This window comes from Dermacentor variabilis, chromosome 1, assembly GCF_050947875.1.
Source record: "Dermacentor variabilis isolate Ectoservices chromosome 1, ASM5094787v1, whole genome shotgun sequence".
Lineage (NCBI taxonomy): Eukaryota > Metazoa > Arthropoda > Arachnida > Ixodida > Ixodidae > Dermacentor > Dermacentor variabilis.
In genome coordinates this window covers 24,976,582-24,999,306 of record NC_134568.1, presented here as the reverse complement: position 1 = coordinate 24,999,306, position 22,725 = coordinate 24,976,582, and the positions used below count along the sequence as shown (strand labels likewise).

Below are 22,725 nucleotides of genomic sequence, written 5' to 3'. Positions count from 1 at the left end.
TTTCGTGCCAGCTTGGATTCGCCTAGGGACGCACAGAGCAAACAGCTTTCTCCAGCGAAGTGCCTATGCACAGGCGAACAAAAATCCCTAGAGGTAGCATGGCGCATATCGGTTATTTTTCCGCCCATGCGCAGTATTGGAGCTAGGACTTACGGAGTCCCATCTGTCGTTTTGTAGGGACGACGGTGTGCCGCATCAACGGCACACTCGGCGCCACTATGACTAAACGTGGTCGGCGTACCAAGTATTGTTCGTGGATTCGCCGTGGCCGCCACGGTCTGTTTGAAGCAAGGGAGAGATATTTTGAAAGATATTTTGTGCTGCCGTCTCACGCAGCTTAGAAGTCATGGACAGACGCGGCGGCCATTGTCTGCGGAGTTAACACTGGGTTGAAGAGGCGCCGGCTCGGGTCAAGCACCGTGTCCGGGAGAACCCACTCACCTCGGCGTGGTCAGTGAAACTTGTGCGGAAGTGTGTGTGTAAAACCTCCCTTCAAACGCTACGATGACTTTGAACGCTCGGAATTGGTGCAGAATAGATGTAGAATAGCGCATTGTGGTGTCGTCTCCCCTTCTGTCCTTGTTTGGTGGCGCTAAATATGATTTCCAAGTCAGTTTACCAACACGCCCAACAAATGGCAATGGTAGCATATTGAACGGCCGTTCTTCCCTCACCTAGGGATCTAGGGAGGACAGAGTGTTTATAAACAGCTGTTGTGCGGCTGCTGAGAGTGCATTCCTTTGTCAGTCATGTTAGAGTGATGAACTGCAACGTTCTCATGGAAATACAGTAAATAAACCCATATTCCTCGTTCTCGATGAGAACAGGTCTCTCCCTTCAACAACGTCCTCAGCGCGGATAAGTTGGACGACGGCGTGGGCCAGCTACCATCTATTTCATGGCCGACCTCAACTATTACACCGCTCACAATGTTTCGCTTTCGCTGCAAGCGCGTTTTCGCACTGTGCCATGAGCTTTAGGCCGCAGAATCTTAGCATTTGGCTGTACACAAGCAACAATTGTTGCGTGGACGCTATCACGGCTGTTCAAAAACAAGCTCGTTATAGAGACTTTGATGCCTACGGCGACTGTGATGTCCCGTGGCGACGACTCAATCGTTTTTTTTTCTTTTTCTAAATGATTAGACGTTTCTATATTATTTCTAAGGTTGGCGTCGCACTGTAGGTTTACCGGTCTTCTCAGCGCGCGATTCCCCACTGCTTCTTTTTCGTAATCCAGTACATTAATTCATAGCACAAACATAACCATATGCCAGGCCTTTTATTAATGTGCTTCTGACCGCTGCCTTTCCATTACGACGTACTTGCCAGTATCTTGCATCAACAAGTTCATAGACCAAAGCGTCATGACATTAGCCGGGCAGCGGGTGCGGGCGAGTTTCTCAGTGCGCGTTTTCTGCTACACAACGAACATTGCAGTCCCGACAACCATGCAGCAATCTTACTCGGGTCTGTGCTTGCTGCATACCCGAGTTGTAGCCGATGGCTATTTGGCGGTTCTAAGTTTCGCGAACCGAGCTTCACGCATCTTCTTGTCCTGCGGCTACGTGTGAATAAAGCTGACACCGGGCTCCGTTGCGTGCGTCCGGCACTGCAGCACCGAGCAGAAGCGTACCATGCTGCGCGACTTCAAAGGCAGCCACTACCTATTAAGTGCTTTCAAATGTTGTCAGGCAGATACCCCCAAGGCAGAAAAGCCTCACCACTTCATCAGAACTGCAGTGCAGGCGGGACTTTAAACTTTCGTCTTCAAGTGTTCGACGAAAACTCGTCTGGCGAGGAAACATATTGGTGCCAAAAACCCTGCACTCGCCAAGAATAAAAGAAATATAAAGAACAGACGTTTCGGGCCCCGTACGGGTCCTTATCACAATGATGGTGTAAGCATGGGCGTGCGGCATTTTATGGGAGAGGTGGCGCAGCGTTCGGGTGTATATCTCAGGAAGATTACCCCGCGTCCTGTTTGTCGTGTGTCTAGTTGATTGGATGTAAAATGTTTCTAAAAGCTAACGGGCAGAAAAGTGTTTATCGTATGTGATGATGGCTGCCGCGTCCCAGTGAATGATGGGTCCGGTTAATTCGTGATATTTTGCCGATTGTTCGCGGCTGTGAGGCCCTTGGAGACGTCGTTCATGTGTTGTTTCAAGCGCCGTTTAAAATTTCCACTCTCGCCGATGTAAGACACGTCACACTCCTTGCATGGTATCTTGTATATCACACCCGGGTAAACCTTGTGTTTCAAAGGGTCTTTTGCGCGAACCAGCTGATGGCCAAGTTATTGGGAAGGCACGTGGGCGATTTCAATACCGTATCCCTTAAAATTTCGTGGAAGGATTTTGCATGTTCCCAGTGTGTAGGGTACTGCCACGCGCTTCACTGTTTCTTTCGCCGTTTCACGGCGGGGCTTCGCTGATTTGCGCTCCTGCGTTCTGGACCGTTGTAGAGGGTAACCATTAATCAACAGGTTCCTTTTCACAACCTGTAGCTCTTGCCTACGTTTCGTGGGGCTGGAGCAGACGCGGAATGTCCAGGAAAACAGTGCTGCTGTGACGGATCGCTTTTGCCCAAGTGGGTGCGCCGAGTCGAAGCTCAGGTACGTTCTCGTGTGCGTTGATTTTCTGTACAGACTACCCTCAAGCCGCTTGAAGTCCTTTCTGCGAGAACATCCAGGAAGTGAGTTCGCCCATTGTTTTCCTTTTCAGCCGTGAACTGTACACTAGGCTTGAAGGAATTTAGGCGCTCGAGGAAATTTGTTGCATGCTGGCGAGGGATAATGCAAAAGCAGTCGTGCAGGTATCTTAGAAATAGCTTTGGTCGCGTCCCAAACGAAGATAAGGCGACACTTTCCAGATCCAAATGTTGGTGCAAACGACGGACATAGAGGCTCCCATCGCTGTGCCGAATACTTGCTTGTAATACTCCTTGTTAAAGACGAAGTACGTATATTCAAGGCAAAATTTTAGAAGGCGGCAAAGGTCGTGGAATTCGAATGGCGTGCGTTCGGGCAAAGAAGATTCAGCCTCGAGACGTTTCCTCCAGGAGTCGACCGCATAGTCAATAGGCACGCATGTAAACATTGATTTACGTCAAAGGAGATCATGACTTCATCGTCGTCAATGCAGGCGCCTCTTATTTACTGAATGAAATGAGCGAAGTGTGTGACGGAAGTTGGCGTGAGTCCTGCAAGCGGCCTAAGAATACGGTGCAGGTAGCCGGGCGGTTCGTACAGCGGCGATCGTGTATAGTCCACAATTGGTCGTATCGGGACATGCGGCTTGTGAATTTTTGGCTGCTCTGACACAACGGATCGGATCCCGCGCTTTACGAACTGCCGAAAATTCACTTCTAACTACTGAAAATTCGCTTCTAACTACCCAAAAGTTAGAAGCGAATTCCTACTATCAGCAACTACCAAAAAGTTAGAAGTGAATTCGCTTCTAACTTTTCGGTAGTTGCAGATAGTGGGTTTCTTTACTATTTCCGCTACCAAGGAGACCATTTCAGCCTCTCTGATTTTGTATTTAACGTTAGTTGTTGCCATGTTGCTTACTATACCTGTCGCATTTTTGCTGTTAAGCTTTCTAGTTATTTTCCTCAACTGGGAGTAATTTTTTTCTCTGCACAAGTACTTGAATACTCTTGCAACCTATTTACTTTTTTTGCATATTCCTCAATCGTTCTTCGAAATCAATTTTATGCTTAGCTTCCGTGAGTTCAAAGCCTGTCGATTTGTAGTTTTCATTTGAAGTTCTCACGTGAGTGCCCAACGCGAGGCGTCCCACGGACCTTTGGTTGCCGTCGCGTCCTGAATATACCTACGACTTCATGAAATCAAGTGCATTTCCCAACGTAACTCCGGAACCATTGCACCTATCAACATACCAAGGAGCACCTCGTACCTATATTATCACCAATGAGTTATGTGTTTCATTATGGCTACATTTTTCTTCCGCTTTGCTATTAGTGTTTCATGTGTTTCCATATATCTGTTGCCCTCGTTTATCCATAAACCGAGGTATTTGTATTCTTTTAACCGAGGTACTTCCTGGCCCTGTATGGAGACTGTCTGTTCACTGTTTTCAGCGAATGCCATAAGACCTGATGTTTGAACGCTATATTTCAAGTCTAAATATCACCTTCGTGAACACAGATACTAGCTAGACATGGCATATCTATTTGTCTGTTAGAAAGCAACACATTGTCGTCCGCAATAAAGAAACCTTGGAGCTTCTGCTATACTGTAGGCCCGACGGTTTGTATGATAGATTAAATCCTACAATAATTTCTTCTAGCGCCATTTCTATCCTATCCATGCAAACCCGCGACACTACAACAGTGCCGTCTGTGCACGCGACACATGGATGATCGATGATGGCGTTTTCACTACACTGCCTTCTCCGCGGAAACCATACAGATGGGGCGTACCTCATATCTGGGTATCTTGTAGCCACTGTTAGAAATAAACCGTGGGTAAGTTCACTTGTAGGTGACGAATGAACAAGACAATGGTACTAAATGATGCCTCATCATGCGAAGAATACGCAGCAACCGAAAATAACTCAGCATATATATAAAAAATAAAACGAGTGTAACGAGCCTAAAATTGGGTGGGATGTGAGTCTGTATGCGCTATAACCTTTAACGTGCTGCCACCTAGTGTCATTCACTTAACTACCGCGCCCTCGGCCAGGTGGCGACACTCCACGCGCAAATGCCGAGGCAAGAAGTTAACCAAAGAACGGCAGCTGGTTGGCTTTGAGAGCTCACGGCAAAAGCACAAATGATGCAGTGCAGTGTGACATGGGTTGGGCCTCGCTTGAATTCAGAGAAGCGCAGTGCAAAATTAGGTTTGAATACTCGGGAACCTTGGATCAATATTAATGCGCGGCCAAAGTGCCCTGGTATCTGTACCTGAATAGCGTGGACACCGAATCGAGGAAGAGGTCATGAAAGTTGGCAACCAAGTACAGGGTAATTGAAAGGGTAAATAGAAAACCAGGAGTCATCAGAAAGAAAGTGAGAGAAACAGACATTGAATTGGATGCGAGGAAAGGAAACAAAAAAGACATTAGAAAGACGATGAAGGAATGAAAAGGGAAAATCTGTACGGTATGACGAAGGGAACTGCCTCGCTACTTGAGGCTCGAGCTGCAGCTATTCGCAAATAGACGAGGCATGCGTATGCTGCAGCAGAAATCCAGAGACCACCTAGCACGTTCTTATCAAATGCGAAGGGATTCACCCAGTGAGACCCGCCCGTAATGTGCACCTCCTCCAAGCGCTTGGCTTTAAGGTGGACGGAAGCATCAACCCGTCTGCAGTCGACATAAGTAAGAGGCATTTGGAGAATTGGTGGGAAAATAGCAGGGAATAGATTGATAATACCGGATCTTTTACAGACATAGCGAACGGTAGAAGATAGACGAGTTTTGAGGGAGAAAATAATTTGAAGAGATGTCTAAAAAATGCTAGAATGAAAAGCAGGTATAGAATACCTGATAACTCAAGAAGGCTAAGTGTCTATTTGTCGGTAAATCCTGTGAAACACACTGAAAACAGCTGCACCCTTTGGGTCGTACCTTGCCACACAACAATAATCGTCATCTGCCTTTTCCGCATGTCCTTTCTTTAACGCTGCGAGCCCAGTTCTTCCAAGTCACGAACGCCATGGGCGTTATGAGCACGACAGAAAATTCTCGACAGGGAAGTAGCGAGCGCAGCGTTTTCAAGAAATGAAATTCGGGCAAGACAGAGGACGATTATTGTTGTGTGGCCAATATACACCCCAAAGTGGGCAACTGTTTTTAGAGTGAAGGGGATGGCAATAAGCCATCATCATTAGCACCACCACCGGACACTCCTCTGTTCTCTTCAAGTAACGCCTAAAGGAACAGACGTGCCCTTTAGAAGTGCGTTCTCAGTGCAGCAGGAGCAACGCTCAAAATAAATGAGGTTTTTTTATTTGATTTTCCCTCGTTTTGATGGTTAAAAGGTGCAGGTTAACCAAGCCAAGGAATGCATGTATATATATATATATATATATATATATATATATATATATATATATATATATATATATATATATATATATATATATATATAATATTTTTTGTGCTTTTCAGTTTCTGGATGTTTTTGGTTAGAAATAAGTAGATAACGAATAACTGTAGTTCTGAAGGTATGGTCACATTTTAGCTACGATTTGCTACTATAAAAGAATTGTCGGTACTAGGAGGAACCCAGACCTGCGGTGTCCTCAGTGCGAGCGTTCCTACTCGTTGGAAGAAGAGCGGTTTCAGTTGTTAGGCGATGCAAACGGGGTAGATTTTATCTGTATTATGTTTGTGCTAGGGTCGCGACTAGACCGACGAGAGAAGAAAGATAAACTAGCTATGCTGGTTGGGAAGCTGGAAAAACAACTCCAAGGCGAGCAGAAGACGAGGAAGGTGGAAGAAGATAAGCTAGCCAACGTATAAATGAAGATGAAGCCCTCCATTCCGCAAAGCAATGGTGAATGCTTCGAAACACGCAAAGCAAATGTGGCTGGCTTCGAAGCTAGAGCAGCAAAGGAGGACGAAACCACCACGCGGAAAAGAGGTGGCGGACAGGTCAGTGACGATGACGGAGAGGCTACAACGGGCGTGATAGCCACGGAAGAAGAGAACAAGGCGAATGATGAGTATAAGACAAGGGAGGGGGGCATCGCGACCTCAAGTGCAGTTTTTGGCGGCCGGAGGGAGAATAAGCATCGAGTTGTCGTCCTAGGGCATTCAAACACGCGTAAAGTAAAACCGTTGATAATAGAGGTGAGTGCGTCCGCATTAGCCAGTTTCAGGTGAAACAGATTTGGGAAGTGATAGCCAAAGCCAAGCAACACATGTGAGACAGAATGGAGGAGAGGCCACTGGTTTTGATGTTCGGTGGAGTGATTGGCATACTGAAGGAACGCAGGACACCGATCGAGAGAGAAATAGCTAAAGGGGTCATCGATCGACGGATTGTTTCAAAGAAAGTGAAAATAACACTGAGCACGGTGCCAACTGTTCAAAGGCAGGAGCATTAAACGGAAGGGGCAGTGCATGCAGTAAACGTGAAAATTTGGACGCTAGCTAAGGCAATGAATTTTCCGGTCATTGACATCAACCGAGAAATGCAGCGAGCAGTCCGGGAAGGCGCTTTTCTACGTTACGACATACGTCTTAGCGATAATGTAGCAGCACCTGTTGGGCGTTCATTCACGCTAGAGGCAGTAGCCTTATTAGGCGGGGCACAGGCAATCAGGAAGTTAGATTAAGTATTCAGTGTTGCGAAACACAGACAAAGAGCAGAATTAAATCACATGCAGTTAAGAAAAGGCCTATCACTACCTGTCCTAACTACCTATATGGACAGGTAGTGATGAGAGAGATACAAATAAATAATTGAATGATTGCATTAGAAGCGGCATTAATGAGCTCGAAAATCCGGCTAGGTGCTAATAGTAGGAGAGATGAATGCTTGGCTGGCAGTAACGCCTCATCCCACCGCCGGTATAATTTCGGAGGCTGCGCGATCTCGGAGGCCACGCAAGGACGTTCGCGTGGACTTTGCGGTGGCAACACTCCATAGCGCCGCGTGTCCAAAGAGAAGTGTGAGAGGGGAGCTAGCTTCATGGAGGTACGCACCTCATACTATACGTTTCGAGTATTCGCATACGTGGATAGACAGTCAATCGTAGGTGAGTTCTGCTCGAAGTTTTGCACAATGTTCTTTGCTTTGATATAGATTAGTTTTGTAGGAACCGTAGTGTAGTACTGGTGAGGTAACAGCTGGAAGTGACTACGCTAACGCAAGTACTATGTCAGGTAAGCAGCTAATGTGTGATGTTCCCTTTCTCGGTTTCCCCTGTATTCATTAAACTTGACGAGGTGAGAGATATAAAGAACACGTTTCGAAAGGTGTTGTGTCCGAGTTTGTGCCTGAGCTGCCTCTGAGCATCCCGCACAGTGCAGGTATAATTTCGGTACTATGAAGCACCGTCATATAGTCTTCCGTAAGGGCCGGTAGTTCCTCGATGAAAACTTTCCTGACCAGTGGATAGGACAATGTGGATCAGCGACCTGGCCGCCGACCTCGCCGGGTTTGTGGCCTCTAGATAATAATGCGTTCTGTCAATGCAGTGGTGTGCTGGTGTGTCGATGTGTGTGCTGGTGCCCTAATTCTTAAATTACTTTTGTTCAGCAGTACTAAGGAAAGAATAAACAAATCGTATTCTGAACGAAAGTTTTCGGCTGTCAGATCCGATGGTGCTTATCGGGTAGAGTGCTTCTATCAATGAGTCCTTTCTACTTCTATCAAAACAAGTGACAGTGATTAAAGTTATTAAAAAAGAAACGTCTTCCTTCAAAGCTTCTTTTGACTTAGATCCGGTGAAAGCGGAAATCACTGCAGTCTGGAAGCGTCAATCAATCGCCGACTGCCCGGCATACTGAGTAGTAACAAACGTTGAAAAAGAGCGCGATCATTCTATTGATCTCACGGTACGCCGGGCACACGAAAAAAATAAGATATAAATAATAATGTGAGGGGAGGCAGGCCGTTTTATTTAAGAAGGACGTCACAATATACAATCAGCCGCCAAAGGAAAGCCCTTGACAAAGTTGATCTCTTAGCTGTAGTGACAAGTATCGTATTGAAGCATCGATTATCGGCAGCCAAGAGCACTCTGCGATCCGGATAGCACAATATGATGAATGAATCAATTTTATTGAAAGAACGATGGTTCTGTGGTCTATGCTCTGGTTCGGGGAGGTGGGTAGGGTATTAGAGGAGAGGGGGATGGAGGCGAACCCGCATCGCCGCTGAAGCCCTAGCGACGTCAGTCTTCGGGGCGATGTCCAACAGGGCAGCGCTGGCCACCGCCGAGGGCGGAGAGACCAGCTTCTCTAGAGTTTTTGCTGTACCACGATGGCGATTACGGGCATCTTGGAGGTCTGGGAAAGCCGAGAGCATGAGGGGTATGACCTCAAGTACAGACACGTACGCTCGCCACTCCTCGAGCGCAAAGACTATCGCTTCTTTGCTCGTGAGTACTGGTGTACCAGTCGTTCCTTTCGGTGGATTCATTCTGTTAGCGTCCTCGGCTGGGCGGCACATGCCTCAGCCCACGTATGATCCTGATCTCCCAGCAAAGAATGAACAAGTACGAGCAGTGCTGCACACAGCCTCGTTGCCAGGGTTGCCCGCGTGGCCCGGTACCCAGTCCACCCAGACCCGAGTCCCATATCTTGCAGCGATTTTATTGCAGGGCAATGATAAGAGAAGGGAACGTACAAAACACTGGCAACAAATGCGACACTCCACCGTAAAATGCGTACCACCTCGCGTGCCGCATGATACCTGCGCCCGCCGAAGCTGCTACCCCTATGCTACCATTATGGAAGACCACAGCCAGGCGATAATAAATAAAACCGATGGCGGTCCGCAACATGGGGTACACATTCACAAGGCATGGGAGGAAATCTTACAGGTGGCAGTGCTCGCGGTGGTGCTGACCTCCGACGCATGCATAAAGTGGAAACTACTAAGTTTCTTCAGTACCAATGTTCACCTGCGTTTGTCTACATCGAACTGCAAGCGATCAATATGGCGCCTAATCGATGGGAGTCATTCTTGCACTTCGTTAAGACGTCCGACTGCATTTGGAAGGCAATATGCCTGTATTGTTCTTCTAATAACGTAACTATTCTATGGACAAGCCACATCCAATAATCTCTTGTGGCCATATATAGAAGCAACGCTTTTTACATAGGATCTCATGGAACCACACGCTGTTATTGCGTACAGAAGCTGTAAGATACACAATGTTACTTATTATGTCTACCTAGGGAGGAAAAGATTCCGTTGATTAATATTGCTTATGTTCTGGTTGCCTGTTTACGAAATCCAAACCGAAAGATGGAGGACGATGTTTTGAGAAGAAAGCTAGCAATGTTTACAAATTTTTCGTGATATGACAACGTGAATGCCGACGAGCAAAGGCGTGAGAATTTTGTCGCTCACCTCGTGGTGCGCCTCATCCACGGAAAGCTTGAATCTGGCGAGAACTTTACACAGAATAAGCTTCATCTCGAGGAGAGCGAAACTTCGCCCCAGGCATGCCCTGGGGCCTTTTCCGAACGGCTGGAAACTGATCGGGTGTATGGTCGGTTTGTTCTCCGTGTTGAAACCGTGCGTAGTAGCAAAAAGGCACCCCTCAAAAATAATCGCTTGGCATGCAGCGCCGAGCCAAGGCTGAGGCAACCCATTTGCGATAACGCTGCTCAATGTAAAAGCTTAAAGAGACAAAACACTAAATGAGCTTAAACTTACAGGTTATTCTTTCAAACCTCCATTTTCGTTTTTATTGCGACAATAGGTATTGCGGCAACATATGAACGTCTCAGTTCAAATTCATAACTCTTCGCGCCGAAACCTCGGTGCTAGGACGCCAGCGTGAGGTCACGCATATATCAAAGTATTTTTTCGTATCGGAGCGATTTTATTGAAGCAAAGCTTCTCGAAGCTTGCTAAGTCCAGTTTTTGGCACTTTAACGCTACAATGTACTTCATCTGTACAGATAAAACAAATTAAGTTCGAGAAGACGTCGTCAAATCCCCTGACGTCATGACAGGGTGTTAGGGGAGCTTCAATGAGGCCTCGCCACCCATCTCTAGTGTTCTTGATTCTTTTGTGGCGTACTAAGTAAGAGCGGGATTTACAGTTCTTGGGAAGTTTCTTATGGTTCACGAAGCTTCTTCTCAATGAGGTAATCGTAGGATTTTTTTTTGCTATTGTGGCAGCATAATTATTTGCTAATACAACGATACTTACGTTTCAAGCGATGCCAACCAAGCACGCTTCATTGAATTTGCCTGGGCATCGCCTTCACTCGACGCTATGCACATCTCAATCGACCGTGCGGACAGCCCGTACTGTGAATGCCGCCAAGTACCCGACACTCTCGAACATCTGTTTTGCGACTCCACGAATCACAGCGGAAGACGCTGGTTTCTGCGCTAGCAGGCATTGGCAGGCAAACATTCTCTGCGCCTGCGCCTGCGTGTCCGCGCTTTTTTATTCGCTTTGTTGAAGTGGTCGGTGGAAACAGAGAACTGTGAGATGCTGTGGGTAGATATAGACATATCTACTGGAATTGAGCAATGCTCATCAGGCAACGCGTCGCATGCTCCGGAGCACTAAGGAAAAAAAAAAAGCGCTGAGCGCTCGTAATGCTTTTCACATTTGTGGATCACATATCACATTTTGTGGATGCCGTCAGAGCTCGAGATATACACTGTTTCGCGAGAACTCCGGCCTTTCTCTATAGGGCTACAGCACCAAGATGAAGGAATGTTGAGTGAGAATGGTTGTGTAAATCAAAAGGTTAGAGCGGACCGAGCAAGACGAAACATTTATCTCAGCTCCTGTACTATGGAGGAAAGCTACCTAAACAAATGACTTGACTGGGAATAAAGTTGTTATTGACTAAACTTCCTCTCCTCTTCCTCTTCGTCTCGAAAGCAAATAATTGGCGCGTATCTGCGAAGGCTGCCAGTAAGCCATACCCCTCAAAACAAGGATTTCCTTCGGGGAATATTGCGCCCTGTATCTATTTCAATGGATCATATTTAGGGGTACTCTTTATCACTCCTACGGTATCACTGTTTATGAGCATGTACCTGCATGTTCTGCGTGTCCGCGTGGCCCAATGGATAAGGCGCCTGATTCCGGATCAGGAGATTGCAGGTTCGAATCCTGTCGCGGACGAGGAAAGTTTTTTTTTCTCGCTGCATGGCACAGCATTGCATTTATGGAGTGCCTGTGGTTCCTAGACGTGAGACCGAGTGAAATAAGCGCATTATTAGGCATCAGGTAACCACAAATTTTAGTTCTGTCATGGATTTTGTGGGTGGAAGATTCTTTTTTTGTTTGACTGGTGCGGCTTTAATCTTCATGCAACGTGCAGAATATGCTGCTACAGGTCCGCTTGTCTTCATGGGACGCCCCTTCAGACCACCGTCATGCTCAGAGTTAGGTGACATGAGCTACATCGCAGTTGTTTCAGCGGCCTAGCAGGGTTGTGTTACCAATAATTTTTCATGCTGGCCAATCAGGATATCAATTACTGATGCCTCAGTTGCCAGCATGTGCGATTGTGTTGAATATATTTTTTAATTTTATTTTTCTGATAGTGCAGATACGCGGGGTAGTGTTGAAATTTTCAACGGAGCATTAGCTATCTGTTGGGACTACTGAGTGATGCGTACAAGCATTCTTTATCCTTCCCATTCCATAAAAAGGGATAAAATTAGGCGAAAAGTTACGGCTCAGTAACCTGAACGTGTTCGTGCGTTTCCTACCCGCAGTCAGGACAAGGCTCGCGCTGTCAATATAATATGTATCACGTAACCGAATGTACACATTAGTCCATGGCTATGTAATTAAATCACGACGGTTCTTTTTTTGCAGCTTGTCCTTCTGACGGGTACTAGATAAACGTGTCTCCACACCGTTAAAGGAGTTTTGTTTAGGCAATCTGCCCACCTACATTGTTATCTAATACATCGGCAGGACGAATGCTTTGGTATTAATGTAGTCCGAGACCCACAGACTCATCCCCTTGCGATTATCATGTTTTGATATGCTTCAATCGCGAAACAATGCACAACTATCGCCTCGCGCCCTACTTCTTTCCCGCGCACGCCGTTCTTCCGAGCCAGCTTGGATTCGCCTAGGGACACACAGAGCAAGCAGCTTTCTCCAGCGAAGTGCCTATGCACAGGCGAACAAAAATCTCTAGAGGTTGCATGGCGCATTTCGGTTATTTTTTCGCCCATGCGCAGTATTGGGGCGAGGACTTACGGAGTCCCATGTGTCGGAAGCGCACCCTTGCATAGTATGAGGTATAACGCGGCGCGCATTTGGCTTACGGCGCTCTATAAAAACACCACGCGGCAGCCCTCCTGGACAGTTCTGTAAGTTCCCTCAAAACGAGGGAAATTTTTTACTGTCAAAATGGTAATCTTGAGCAAACTGAAAGCACAGAACCGTTTACAGACGCTATCTGTTTGCCGAAGCGCATTGTAGCAGCAATGCACGCAACAACACGCACCAACCAAACATCAAAGTCAAGAACATCCGTTGACCTTATATATGAAGAGCTGCGGGAAGTCCGACGTCGCGCCGAGAGGAAATACAGGCGAACTAAATTGATATCAGACTTGAGGACGTCACGCCGTGTGCAAAAGAAAATTCAAAGATACTCAGACAAGCTCGAGAGACAACGTTGGAGGTCCTTTTGCACCAGCCTGGACCCAAGAAAACCGTTGTCCACAATATGGCATGTTGTACGAGCACTACCATCTCCTCCACAACAGCTACGTCCCTTCCGAGCTTTGGCTATCATCCAGACGCGCAGTGAGAAGGAAATCGCGGAAGATTTCTGCATACACCTCTCTGGACCTACAACATCGGTAGCTTCAGTGCTCAGGTGTGCTCCTCCAAAAATGAACGATCGTCTCGACCTCCCATTCACGCTGCAAGAGCTACGTGCAACGATTTCCTCTTCAAGACACTCAAGTGCGCCTGGTCCTGATGGCATTACCTATTATAACTTGCGCCATCTAGGCCCTCGAGCGACTGAAGAGCTCCTGGCTTTATACAATCTCTCTTGGTCCTCGGGAAGTGTGCCTGCACACTGGAAGACAAGCAAAATCGTGGCATTATTGAAAGCAGGCAAGACACCCCCATACTATGCTTTCCTACAGACCTGTGGCGCTTGCCAGTTGCATAGGTAAAACCATGGAACGCATGGTTTTGACGCGCCTGGAGTGGTTTTTGGAGAAGCGTAATATATATCCAGACGCAATGACAGGTCTCCGAAAGGGTAGGTCGTCAATCGACAGTGTCATTCACCTAGTAACAACTGTTGAACATCAGAAACACCGCCGTCGATTAACGGCCGCTGTCTTTCTAGATATCAAGGGTGCCTTTGACAACGTTCTACATGATGCAATTTTAAATGCCCTAGAAGAATGTGGCGTCGGGGGACGTATGCATCAATGGTTAGCCAGCTATCTGCAAGAGAGAACGATATTTATGACAACTCCAGACGGTGAAACAAAGAACCACCCCGTGTCTATCGTGGAGTGGCTGAAGGAGGTGTATTGAGCCCAACCCTATTTAATATCGTTCTCATTGGACTGGTCAAAGAACACGCAGACACAGTCTCGGTCTCTGTGTACGCCGATGACATCTGTATATGGACCACGAGCTTAACGCGCTTGCAATTGCAAACGAAGCTGCAGCGCGCCGTGTCAATAACGTCGACATACCTAAACATTCGCGGACTGCAGCTCTCACCGGAAAAAAGTGCAACCATGGCATTTACACGGAAGTCAATGGCCTGCTACCCTGTTATGATTGATGGGAAGATTATACCTTCAGTAACCCACTACAAGTTTCTCGGAGTCATCATCCACCGTGACTTATCTTGGTCGAAACACCTCTCTGGATTAAGAAAAAAGCTGGACAGCTTTACTCAGATCATTCGACATATGTCTGGAAAATCATGGGGGCCATCCAAGTCATCTCTTCTGCAGCTCTACCAGGCACTTTTTGTTGGCTACTTCCGCGAAAGTGCGCCTGTGCTTTCTCGGCTTAGTACAACTGCTGTATGCACACTTGAAAGTGCTCAGGCTCGCGCACTGACAATTTGCCTAGCACTACCACGATGTGCGTCTACTTGGGGCACTATTGCAGAGGCACGTGCGTGCCCAGCTCGAGTTTACCTGCAACATGAGCCATTGCGAGTGCATCTAAGGCTACTGACTAGACACAGGAATCATCCACTCACGAACGTCACAAGCGTACGGCCTGTGTCCGCCTACTCAGAAGCCGTGTTGTCGCAGCAAGACTTATTGCCGTCGGACTTCCAACTGTATGGCATACCCGAGGTTCCACTCTGGACGATGGCAAAGCCAACGGTGAGACTTTCAATCCCTGGAATAACGAAGAAGTCGAAGATACCGCATGCTGGGGCTCAAGCTTTTCGTACTATCATACATTGCTTACATGTATGGATATTACGAACATGTTTTTACAGATGGTTCTGTGACACAGACCTCTTCCGCGGCGGCCTACACGGTGCCAGGAAAGGGGATCGCACCGCGGTTCAAGATAGGACACAGGACGTCGTCTACAGCAGCTGAGTTGACCGGAGTTCGAGAAGCAGTTCGCTGCATACTGCAACAGAGTCTCGATAAGTTTACAGTGTTCTGTGACTCAAAACCAGCACTGCAACTCATCAGCAATTATATGAGTGACAGTGACGTTTGTCCTCTCCGATTCCGCCGCATCTACCCGGACGACGATGGTTCCCGAACCAGACTACGACATTAATCCAAGTCTCCCCGTGATTAAGCAACAGCAGCTCAGAAGTCTGCTCCGACGATACAAAGGCTGCTTTTCGACGTCATCGAGGATTCGACAAATTATAAGCGCGGAAGACTTCGCTGAACAGCAACGGGCAGACCCGGAGCTAAAAGGCCTCGTCTAATATTTGGAAGGGCACACCGACGTTGTCCCCAGGACATTTAGGCGCGGATTACCTTCCTTCACGCTTCAAAACAATCTACTCGTGAAGGAGAACTTCTCACCAGTCCGCGCCAATTACCTTCTTGTTGTCCCGTCAGGACTTCGTCCAGAAGAATTGCATGCCCTACATGACGATCCGATCGCTGGACACCTCGGATTTTCCCGGACACTATCGAGGATACAGGAAAAGTATTATTGGCCGCGCCTGACCGCCGACGTCGCCCGTTATGTCAGAACATGCCGAGACTGTCAGCGACGCAAGACACCGACGACAAGGCCAGTCGGACTACTACAGCCAATCGAGCCTCCTTGGCGACCATTCCAGTAGATCGCGATGGACTTGCTGGGACCCTTTCCGACGTCAATAGCCGGAAATAAGTGGATCGTCGTGGCGACGGACTAGCTCACCCGCTTCGCTGAAACAAAAGCACAACGTCGCTGAAACAAAAGGTAGCGCAGCCGAAGTGGTGAAATTCTTTGTCGAAAACATCCTGCTGCGACATGGCGCCCCAGAAGTCCTCATCACCGACAGAGGAACGGCCTTTACAGTGCAGCTCACCCAAGCCATTCTGAAATACAGTCAGACAAGGCACAGGAGGACAACGGCCTACCACCCGCAGACGAATGGCCTTACGGAGCGGCTGAATAAGACCCTCGCCGACATGCTAGCGATGTACGTCGACGTCGAACACAAGACCTGGGATGCCATCCTGCCGTACGTAACATTCGCTTACAACACGGCGGTGCTAGAAACAACACAGATCACGCCGTTCAAGCTGGTCTACGCCAGGAACCTGACGACGACGCTCGACGCCATGCTGCCACACGTCACTGACGAGGAGAACCTTGACGTCGCTACCTACCTCCAGCGCGCCGAAGAAGCCCGACAGCTCGCCCGCCTGCGGATCAAGAACCAGCAGAGGACCGACAGCCGACACTACAACCTCCGACGACGCTTCGTCGAGTACCAGCCCGGCGACCGTGTTTGGGTGTGCACCCCGATACGCCGACGAGGACTCAGTGAGAAACTACTGCGACGATATTTCGGACCCTACAAGGTCATCCGACGTATTGGCGCACTGGACTATGAGGTCGTGCCAGACGGCATTTCGCATTCACAGCGACGCCGCGCACGATCTGAAGTGGTCCACGTGGTGCGTCTTAAACCCTTTTACGGACGCTGACGAACTTCCTTGTTTTGTTGTTTTCTTTGCTAGGAGTGCTTTTCTTTTATTACTTTCGTTTGTTTGCAGCATCGGGTCGATGCTTCTTAAGAGGGGGGTATTTACACGTGTACTTATATTTAACGGGCGACCACGTTTCGCCGCCTAACAAATGTAATCGCACTGCGCGGGACGCGTCTGCATGTATCCGAAGTTTCTGGAAAGTTATCGATGCTTCTATCCGATGTCTGTTGTCGCCGAACCTTGTGTTATCTGATTTTATCGCGTCACTCGAATGTTGTAGAACTTTGTGGAAGGCGGCCACGGCGGCCGCATTTCGATGGGGGCGAAATGCGAAAACACCCGTGTGCTTAGATTTAGGTGCACGTTAAAGAACCCCAGGTGGTCAAAATTTCCGGAGTCCTCCACTACGGCGTGCCTCATAATCAGAAAGTGGTTTTGGCACGTAAAACCCCAAATATTATTATTATTAATGTTGTAGAACTTTGTGGAAGGCACGCGGATCCCAACGATTAGTCTGGAACATTCGACGACTGTTGTATGAAAGCTGACGCTCTTGACCCGCTGATCAGATTTTCGACCATCGCCGACCGTGTTCGCCGCTATCGTTGTGCTATAAGTGTAGCCTGTTTTTGTGGGCACAGGTTCGCCCAATAAAAGTTAGTTTTGTCTTTCACAGTATTTGCTACTGTGTTCTTCAACGTCACCACCACGTGACAATATTATAGTGGCAGCGCGAGCCTTGTCCTGACTGCGGGTAGAAAACGCACGAACACGTTAAGGTTACTGAACCGTAACTTTTCGCGTAATATAATCCCTTTTTATGGAATGGGAAGGATAAAGAACGCCTGCACGCATAACTCAGAAGTCCCAACAGATGGCTAATACTCCGTTGAAAATTTCAGCACGAAAAGCTAGCCCGCGTATCTGCACTATCAGAAAAATAAAATAAAGAATCTATTCAACACCATCCCACATGCTGGCAACTAAGGCATCAGTAATTGATATCCTGATGGGCCACCATGAAAAATTATTGGTAACACGACCCTGCTAGACCGCTGAAACAACTCCGATGTAGCTCATGTCACCCACCTCGGAGCATGACCGTGGTCTGAAGGGGCGTCCCATGAAGACAAGCGGACATTGCATGAAAATTAATGCCGCACCAGTCCAACAAAAAAAATCTTCCGAACACAAAATCCGTGACAGGACTAAAACTTGTGTTTACCCGATGCCAAATAATGCGCTTAATTAATTCGGATGGATACCTGATGCCTTATAATGCGCTTAATTCCCTGGGCCCCACGTCAAGCAACCACAGGCGTTCCATTAATGCAATGCTGTCATTCAGCAAGAAAAAAAAAAACTTGACGTCCGCGACAGGACTCGAACCTGCAATCTCCTGATCCGGAATCAGGCGCCCTATCCATTAGGCCACGCGGATATGCACAATATGCCGGTACACGCTCATAAACAGTGACACAGTAGGAGTGATAAAGAGTAGCCCTTAGCATGATCCATTGAAATAGATAGAGGGCGCAATATTCCCCGAAGGAAATCGCTGTTTTGAGGGGTATGGCTTACAGGCTGCCTTCGCAGCTACTCGCCAATTATTTGCTTTCGAGACGAAGAGGAATAGGAGAGCAAGTTTAATCAATAACAAATTGATTCCTAGACATGCCATTTGTTTACGTAGTTTTCCTCCATAGTAGAGGAGCTGAGATAAATTTTTCTTCCTGCTCGGTCTGCTCCAACCATTTCCTTTATACAACCGTTCTCATTCAACATTCCTTCATCTTGGCGCTGTAGCGCTATAGAGGAAGGCCGGAGTTCTCACAAAACACGGTGCGAAAACACCGTGTACTTAGATTTAGGCGAACGTTAAAGAACCCCGGGTGGTCAAAATTTCAGGAGTGCTCCAGCACGGCGTGCCACATAATCAGAAAGTGGTTTTGGCACTTAAAACCACATAACTTTTTACAACATGGTATATCTCGAGTTTTGACGGCATCCACAAATAACGATATTACAAAGAATTACGAGCATTCAGCGCTTTTTTTTTCATTTGTGCTCCGGCGCATGCGACGCGTTGCCTGATGAGCATTTCTCAATTCCAGTAGATATGTCTATATCAACCCACAGCATCTCCCAGTTCTCTGTTTCCACCAAGAAATTCAACAAAGCCCATAAAAAAGCGCGGACACGCAGGCGCAGAGAATGTTTGCCTGCCAATGCCTGCTAGCGCAGAAACCAGCGCCTTCCGCTGTGATTCGTAGAGAGGGCAGTCGTAAAACAGATGTTGGAGAGTCTCGGGTACTTGGCGGCCTTCACAGTACGAGCTATCGGCACGGTCGATTGAGATGTGCATAGCGTCGAGTGAAGGCGATGCCCAGGCAAATTCAATGAAGCCTGCTCGTTTGGCATCGCTTGAAACATAAGTATGGTTGTATTAGCAAATTAAGCTCCCACAATAGCAAAAAAAAATCCTACGATTACCTCATTGAGAAGAGGCTTCGTGAACCATAAGAAACTTCCCAAGAACTGTGAATCCCGCTCTTACTTAGTGCGCCACAAATGAATCAAGAACACTAGAGATGGGTGGCGAGGCCTCCGTGAAGCTCCCCTAACACCCTGTCATGACGTCATGGCATTTAACGACGTCTTGAACTTCATTTGTTTTATCGCTAGAGATGAAGTATATTGTAGCGTTAAAGTGCCAAAAACTGGACTTAGCAAGCTTCGACAAGCTTTCCTTCAATAAGATGGCTCCGATACGAAAAAATACTTTGAAAAATGCCTGACGTCACGCTGGCGTCCTAGCGCTGAGGTTTCGGCGCGAAGAGTTATGAATTTGAACTGAGACGTTCATATGTTTTGAGAACAAACCTATTGCCGCAATAAAAATGAAAATGGAGATTTTAAAGAATAACCTGTAAGTTTAAGCTCATTTAGTGTTTTGTCTCTTTAAGCTTTTACATTGAGCAGCGTTATCGCAAATGGGTTGCCTCAGCCTTGGCTCGGCGCTGCATGAAAGCGATTATTTTTGAGGGCTGCCTTTTTGCCACTACGCAGAGGTTCAACCCGGAGAACAAACCGACCATCCACCCGATCAGTTTCCAGCCGTTCGGAAAAGGCCCCAGGGCATGCCTAGGGCGAAGTTTCGCTCTCCTCGAGATGAAGCTTATTTTGTGTAAAGTTCTCGCCAGATTCAAACTTTCCGTGGATGAGGTACACCACGAGGTGAGCGACAAAATTCTCACGTCTTTGCTCGTCGGCATTCACGGTGTCATATCACGAAAAATCGATAAAAATTGCTAGATTTCTTCTCAATACATCCTCGTCCATCTCTCGGTTTGGATTTCGTAACCAAGCAACCAGCACATAAGCAGAATCAATCAACGTAATGTTTTCCTGCCTAGGTAGACATAATAAGTAACATCGTGTGCCTTATAGCTTCCGTACGCAATAACAGCGTGTGGTTCCATGAGATCCTATGTAAAAAGCGGTGCTTCTATATGTGGCCGCAAGGGATTATTGGATGTGGTTGGTACAAGGCCCTATCGATAGTCCATACAATAGTTACTCCATTAGAAGAACAGCACAGGCATATTGCCTTCCAAATGCAGTCGGATGTCTTAACGAAGTCTGCAACAGGAGACGTTTGATACGCTACACAATTCCAAGAATGCTTGTGTATCCAAGTGTATGTTTTCACACCAGTGCGCTGTATTGGTACAAAATAAAATTTAATTACTGTCTGTGCTATTTCAGAATGGGCTTCAGCTGAGCTCTGCTTTCATTGCTTCTTTCTCCCCAAGTTTCTATTTAATTGTCACCAGAGCCCGTGCCATAGTTTCGATTAGTTTTGTATGGTCTAGATTGCTGTGTATCCTTGTTTTTTTTTTCGCTTTATGTCCTTAGTAGCTTGGTTTTGCTCGTAGCTAGCTTTCCTTTTGTTTTTTTTATACTTTGCTTTGGTGTTGTAGCCTCCTTTTGTGTTCTAGTTTGCTTTTGTTTTGCAGCTTGCTTCAGTTTATATCTTTCCAACCTTGCTTTTTTTTAGTACTTTTCGCGGACTGCCCGGCTTGGGCTCACCGGTTTTTGAATTTGTACTATATTCATGAAATAAAGTATATTATTATTATTATTATTATTATTATTATTATTATTGAACGAGGTTTTATTATTGATAGACAAGATATAGTACAAGGCAATAATATACAGGAGGAGGTCCCGAGGTCAAAGACTGTAATGGGACCTCCTGTACAGCGTATAAGTAAAAATATAAACAACAACAGCTGCAACAAATAGTGTAAAATATTCAAAAGATAACAAACTTAGCATTGCTTTAGGTTTGGCAGTCCTATACAAATCAGCTGCAGACATGCTAGTAAAAAAGTATAACAATTATTATGACATTCGACTAATCACAGAACTATAACGCGATTACGAAAGTAAATTGATAATGACACCTAACCAAATAAATTTTTATTTGTGTAGCGTAGCCAAATATACATTTGGAAGGGAAAAAAGGGGAAAAAATACTTAACTAAGTGGTTGCAGATGATAAAATGTGGTCTTTTAGTTGTCGTTTAAATTGAAATGATTTACATAACTTAATAGTAGGAGGTAGTGTGTTCCAAAAAGAAACGGACGAAAAGTGCACGCTCTGCTTACCATAATTTGTGCGTACCATGGGAAGAATAAAATTATTGTTTAGTGCAAATCGCGTAAGATCAGTATTCATTAGACAAGGTTGAGATATCAGACCTTTGCGGCAAGCTTTATCTAGTTGTCGATATAAAAACGCACCAAGATTAAAGTTAATAAACTCGTTCACCGTAAGAATATTATAGTTATGTAATAAGTGTTTGGAATTGAAACGGTTTGGACTAAATGTAATTATTCTAACAGCTGGTATTTTAGTACTTGTAATGATTGTAAGTGGGTACGATACATATTGCCCCAGCATGCAATGCAATATTTTATATGTGAATGGATAAATGAGTACTATAAAGAGAGTAGTGTTTGCTGGTTAAACACATACCGAGCTTTTAAAAGCGTCCTTGTTCCATATGTTAAACTCCGCCTTACGTTGGCTATGTGTTGATGAAATTTAAGGGTAGAATCAAGTTCTACACCCAAGTAGTTTCAGGAAGTACTACGGGGGATAAGATTATTACCAAGGTAGAGTGAAGGAACGAATGCGGATGAGCGTTGGTGGGACGTGAATAAAACACATTTAGTTTTGGACGAGCTTATATTGAGCTGGGTTAATATTGCACCAATTTAACTCGTTGTTTAAGTCGGTATTAAGTTTAGAAACTAGGTTCCTTACAGAAATGTCAGAGGAAAAGATAGTTGTGTCGTCTTCATAAAGAATGATGTTAGAAGAAAGCAGGCAATTAGGCAGGCCGTTAACATATATTAAAAACAAGAGTGGACCAAGTATGGATCCCTGAGGTACACCCATGTTTGTTGTCATTGATTTAGAAAAAACACCATTAATTCTATCTCTTTGCGTTCTATCTTTTAAGTAATTTTGTATCAAAGTTAATGCAGCACTTGTTATTCCGATATATTCAAGTTTAAAGGATAAAATGTGGTGGTTAATTTTATTAAAGGCTTTAGTTAGATCCACGAACACTGATCCAGCATACATGCCCTTACTATTATTATTATTATTATTATTATTATTATTATCATTGTTATTATTATTATTATTATAATGGCTGCACTGAACAGTTCCGAGGTTAACGTCTCTTCGTAACCGAGGCGTCAGGTGACGCAGAGCAGGAACAGCTAGCTGGTTGTTGTCGTTGTTGTTGTTGTTGTTGTAGCCTGTGGCACGTGTGGCTCCTACCCACGATGGGGGATTGGCCAAGAAGTGGGTGGATTATTCCAA

At 46.2% G+C, this 22,725-nt stretch overlaps 2 non-coding genes across 2 annotated transcripts; one reads left to right on the top strand and one right to left on the bottom strand.

Moving 5' to 3' along the window:
- Positions 1-11,735: 11,735 nt before the first annotated feature.
- TRNAR-CCG (transfer RNA arginine (anticodon CCG)) lies at positions 11,736-11,808 on the top strand. Its single transcript has one exon. It is a non-coding gene; the product is annotated as a tRNA-Arg (tRNA).
- A 6,383-nt stretch (positions 11,809-18,191) lies between these two features.
- TRNAR-CCG (transfer RNA arginine (anticodon CCG)) lies at positions 18,192-18,264 on the bottom strand. The gene has a single exon. It is a non-coding gene; the product is annotated as a tRNA-Arg (tRNA).
- Between the last annotated feature and the right edge of the window lie 4,461 nt (positions 18,265-22,725).